Here is a 6,000-nt window from a genome sequence, read left to right as displayed (position 1 = left end):
ACAAAATGAAATTTAGGAGTCCTATGGAGGGACTGGGAATGTAGCTCAGTGATAGCTTGCCTGATACGCATGAGGCCCTGAGTTCCCTGCCAGCACTATAAGACAAAACAAAAAAAGAAGTCCTGTGGAAAACCAAGCAGGGGGAAGGGGAATAGAATGGGGGTGAACAGGTACAATTGTAATAGAGTGGTTAGATGTTTCTTACCAAAAATATGACATGAAAAAAAGACAAAAGGGTGAGGAATTGTATGAATATCAGGACTAGCAAGTGTGATGTGAACTAGCATATACATTTTTAGAAGGATCACTCAGATTTTTCAGTTGAGAAAAGAAAGTAACAGGGCAAGGTCTTGAGAGAGAAATTGTTAGTGCTCCACCTTTATCTGGTTCTCTTCTTCCTGGGCACTCACCAGGTAACACTCCCATGCCTACTAATTAGCGCTATGTGATTAGTCCCAGCCAATGAAACATATGAGTACAAATTATGTATTAAGGTACTTGTAGCTGTTAGGACTCCTCTAGGTTCTTTATCTACTGTAGCAACTTCAAAAACCACGTGCTCAGGTGATGTCACAAAATGAAGGGAACTTGTACCACCAGTGGAGGAGAGACTTTATTGATCTACAGTAGATTTTGAGAGAACAAGAATAAATTTTGGTTAAATTTACAAATTAAAAAATTTGGGATTTGTTACTAGCGGAACTTAGCTGATCAACTAATATAGGGCTAATGAAGAGAGACCTGTTAGTAAGCTAGTTAATAGATTAATGGTAACAGTAGAGGTAACAGAAGTTGGATCCTGAATGTTTAAAAGTAGAGCCAACCGATACTGATATGGAACATTTAAAACTCACCTATTATTTTCTAGCTGCACCCTATATTATCAGATATTTACCTCTCCCCTCCACCTGAGTTCTTACCATCACCAGTAACTTACAAAGAAGATAGCAGGTAGAGATTCTGCAGAAAACAGGAGATGTTCCTTACTCAAGGGAACCAAGTCCATAGGAAAGGTCAGGAGAAGGAAGATTTACTTATTGAGTGATAGTCCCTAGTTCAGTTTAGTCCCTAGTTCAGTTCTGGGGACCATTATCCAGTGAAATGATTAAAGGATCTTTCATTAGAGAAAGTTAATATCCCAGAGAAAAGACCTATAGATCCGGGATTGTGAGGAGGATCCAAGAAAAGCCACCTCATACTTGACTATGCCATAATGAAGGCTGATAGTAAGCCCTTACACACAGTTACTAATCAGTCTTTAATTCTTCAAACTTTAATACAGACAGAAGGCAGGGTAGGGGGAGAGCCTAAGGCAGCTGAATAGTTTCTAAGAAAATTAAACATATTCTTACAATATGATCCAGCAATCTAGCTCTTTGGTATTTATCCAAGAGTTGAAAACTTATATCCACAAAAACTTGTATATGGATGTGTATAGCAGTTTGTGATTGGGAAATAAGCCCCTAGTGGTTGAGCAGCAAGGTTTATATTCAAGGCATGAAGTAAACTCCTGTTACACAAATTTAAAGTTTAAGAGTGGCAAGAAAAAAAATTCAACATCAATGAAACAAAAGTTGCATGCTATCAAAATGTTTAAGGTGAAGCAGTCTAGTATCTGTCTAGTTGGAGAGCTCCAAAAAGATAGTGATGTGAAATCGAAGGGGGAAAAAAATCACCAAAGAAATAACACAAGAAAACTCCCAGAACTGAAGGGAATTATCAAATCCCTAAAACAGAGACAAATAACCTACACTAAAAAATATTATGAAAGTTCAAAACACCATAGGAAAAAAATGAGCTGAAAGCTTTGAAAGAAGACAAAAAGGTCACATGCAAAGAATCAAGAATGAAAGCCAGGAAGGTAACTCAGTGGTAGAACTTTTGCCTAACATGCATAAAGCCCTGTGTTCAATTCCTAGTACTTAGGAGAAGGAAGAAAAAAAAAAAAAAAAAAAAAAGCAAAATGGCATCAGACTCAATAAACAAGACTAGGTGTTAGGGGGTGGCAATGTGAAGCACTTGTCTAGTATATGCAAGACCCTGAGCTCAATGTCTAGTACTGTAAATACATAAATAAATATATAAAGAAACAAACGCAGGGTGCTAGTAGACAACACAACTATACCCTGAAGAACTATGCCCAGGAAAATGGTTTTGAATGTTAACAAAAAGATCAGACAAAGAAATCTCAGAACATGCAAAATTTTAAAAATTCTACGTTCCCCTAACCTCACAAGATACTGACTAGAGAATATGCTTTACTACAATGAGGTCACAAACCAACTAAAAGAAAGGCATGAGATCCAGAAAATAGGATTCAATTTGGTAGGTGGGGAAGTTATTCCTGGGTAGAAGACAAAGGAAACCCTCAAAGGCAGGCCCAGGAACCAACCAGTCCATATTGAATAGGATGACAAAAAGCTCTCAAAGAGATTCTGCAAGACAAACAAATAGAAACACTTTGTAAATGACTTACTGAAAAGATTTTATAGAGTTTTGGAATGTGTAGGAGAACATATTTAAAGAAACTAAGTAAATGTCATAGAAAATTTAACACCAAGAAGGAAAAAAAGATGAGAAATACAGTCATAATTCACCTACTTGACTGAATATTGAACAATACTTAGTGTTAAAATAATCATTTAACATTATATGATATTGGCAAATGATACTGTTAGAAAATAAATAATCTTAATATAGAGATAAATAAATTAAAAAGAGTTAATATCACTAAGGGGTTGGATGTAAATGGAGGATTGGAATTCTGATGTTGTTTGATGAATCTTTTGTCATTATCAGTTTTTATAAACTATTTAGTATTTTAGAGAAATTACAATATATCCATATTACTTTTAGGAGATTATAAAATTCTTTCATAGTGCTAATACAAAAGTTAGAAAAACAACATTGCTCCAACTGTTTTAAGATTATAAAGCAGATATAGTATTTTCAAAGAATATTACCTCTATGCTAAGACTGTTTGTTTTGGGAGCTCAAGACTTAAGAAAGCAGAATGGAACCACCATTTGACCCAGCTATCCCTCCCCTCGGTCTATACCCAAAGGACTTACAAACAGCATACTACAGGGCCACAGCCAAATCAATATTTATAGCAGCACAATTTACAATAGCTAAACTGTGGAACCAACCTAGATGCCCTTCAGTAGATGAATGGTTTTAAAAAATGGCATATATACACAATGGAATATTACTCAGCAAAAAAAGAGAATAAAATCATGGCATTTGCAGGTAAATGTATAGAGTTGGAGAAGATAATGCTAAGTGAAGTTAGCCAATCCCCCGACAAAAAAGACAAATGCCAAATGTTTTCTCTGATATAAGATGACTGACTCATAGTGGGGTAGGGAAGGGAAGCATGGAAGGAATAGATGAACTCTAGATAGGGCAGAGGGATGGGAGGGGAAGGGAGAGGGCAGGGGGTTAGCAAGGATGGTGGAATGTGATGGACATCATCATCCAAAGTACATATATGAAGACATGAATCGGTGTGAACATACTTTATGTACAGAGAGATGAAAAATTGTGCTGTATATGTGTAATAAGAATTGTAATATGTTCCCCTATCATGTATTTAAAAAATAAAATCAATTAAAAAAAAAGAAAGCAGATCTTTATGTGATATATCTGGCCAATCAGTATAGACTCTTGACAAATTTGAACCACATGCCAATATACATACCAAGGACTGTGTTAAAGTCTTTCAAAAGCATGCAGTGGCCTGTAGAAAACCAACCAACCATTGAGTTTAGTTAGGTTTTAAGAAAGAGAATCTAGGGCTGGGGAAGTAGCTTAGTAGTAGAGCGCTTCACTCTGGGATCAATCCCCAGCACCAGCTACAATTCGTGTATGGCACATTTCAATATATTTTGACAATATTCTATAATCTTCTATATTGTAGTTAAGTCTAGCCAAAACTTTAAGTATGCTTTTTTCTTCACATAGCTCTTATTCTTTTCTATTCCAAATAGAAGACAAAGGATGGCAAACTCAAAAAGCACCCATCATTCATCTCACAGATGATATCCACATGAAACAGTTAACTGAAAAATAACAGAGGGCTGGAGCTGTAGCTCACTGAAGAACGCCTGCCTCGCATGTGTGAGGCACTGGGTTCAACCCTCAGCACTACCTAAAAATAAATTGTCGCAGTCTGGCTGGGCACAAAATAACAGAGCCACCACAAAGCCTTGTAGATTCAAACAGCAACTCTTTATTCCCGAACTCTCACCGACACTCTACTCACACTTCCCGAAAACACCCTGCCTCCACCTGGCTCCGCGCACCAATTCTCTCAGAACCCCGTGAGAACTCAACAGGAACTCCAAAGGAGCAGGTGCCTGAGGCAGCAGGATCCACCCTAAACCTGGAGCCACCCTAATCCCTGAGCAGGGTCACCTTTCAACCCAAAATGCCATGCGTCATTCCTACTTGGCTATGGCTCTCAGCATCTCCCCCCTTCTGATTAATTAAACAACAAGCAATGTGGCTTAGGGACTGTGCCTGTTAGGCTGTCCAATACTACATATGGTCCTTACCCATCATCGGATGAGCTGACCTCTAGGCATCAGCCTCCTGTCTTAGGTTGGTACCACTGCAATTGGATCATACCCGTCACTGACTACCGGTCCAGCATACAGCCATACTTGTGGATAGGCCTATGCACCAGTGGGGGGGTGAGGTTCTTTGCCTCACCCCTGTTGGCCCCCAAATTTGGCCTTGGTGCCAGTGGGGGGGTGAGGTTCTTTGCCTCACCTCTGTTGGCCCCCAAATTTTAGACCATCACTAGCAGAAGGGAGGAGGATACAGAAATGCCACAATACCAAGCCAATTGAGGGCTCCTTAGGAAAAATTGTATCACCGGTGACACCATCAGCAAAGATACGCCAGCACTACCACAATTCGCTGCACCAAACGATAGTTCACAATGTATACAAGTGATACATAGTCCAGGCAAGTTCTGCAGTTCAAAGCGATAGAGTCTATCAATATGTCCATTTCCTCCCAAAGTAAATCAACTCCTTGATTGAGCATTACTTGTTGAGTTATTATTCATTGATGCATCAGTTTATACAGTTTGTTGTGATAACTATCGAAGAAGCTGTAGTTTGGTTTTATCTTTGTCTTCACCGGCACTGGGATGAAGATAGGAATTCTGGCAATGATGCTAAAAAAAATATGTAACATTCCAACAGGTACTAAGAAAACAATTTTCTGAACAATTTACATTATCCTGAACAGAATTATTAAATATAATGAAAAGGAAAGGTGAAAGTAAACAAACAGATTTGTCAACCTCTTTATTTGTACACATATTAAAACAATCCTCAACAGCTGTTTACCCAATTAAAATTAAACCATTTAAATCACGTGAATAATAAAAAATTCGGATCCATTTTTTCATGAGCGCTCCTCATATATGGTATATGGACACACGCACACACAGACATACAACACAAAACACAAGTGTGCACACAAACATACAACACATAAGACAATAGTAAAGGCCTTGTAGCTTTATCTAGGTGAAATCTCCATTGCAATGTTTAAAAACTCCAGAGTCAAAAAATCTCCATTGCAATTTTTAAAAACTCCACAGTAAAACTGATCAGAAAAACATTAACATATGTCTGTATGAGCTCAAAAAATAAAATAGAACTTTATGATGTGGGAAAAGGCAATAATAAAATAGATATTGAAAAAAGCATGCTGGTTAATCACTATGAAACTGATCAGAAAAACATTAACCTAGGTCTGTATGAGCTCAAAAAATAAAATAGAACTTTATGATGTGGGAAAAGGCAATAAAAAAATAGATATTGAAAAAAGCATCCTGGTTAATCACTGGCGCAGATGTAAGAATAGCCAAGCTGGAGTTCTGGATATCAGCTGTTATGGATTTGAGTCATATCATCTTCATTTTGGTCTGTAGAAATTGCTTTGCTTAGTCTCTCTGGAATCCAAATTGGCTGCTGTTCTCCC

The sequence above is a fragment of the Marmota monax genome, unplaced genomic scaffold (assembly GCF_021218885.2).
Source record: "Marmota monax isolate L192 unplaced genomic scaffold, Marmota_monax_Labrador192_F-V1.1 WCK01_AAM20220418_F8-fsc00097, whole genome shotgun sequence".
NCBI lineage: Eukaryota > Metazoa > Chordata > Mammalia > Rodentia > Sciuridae > Marmota > Marmota monax.
Note: the sequence above shows the minus strand (reverse complement) of the source record.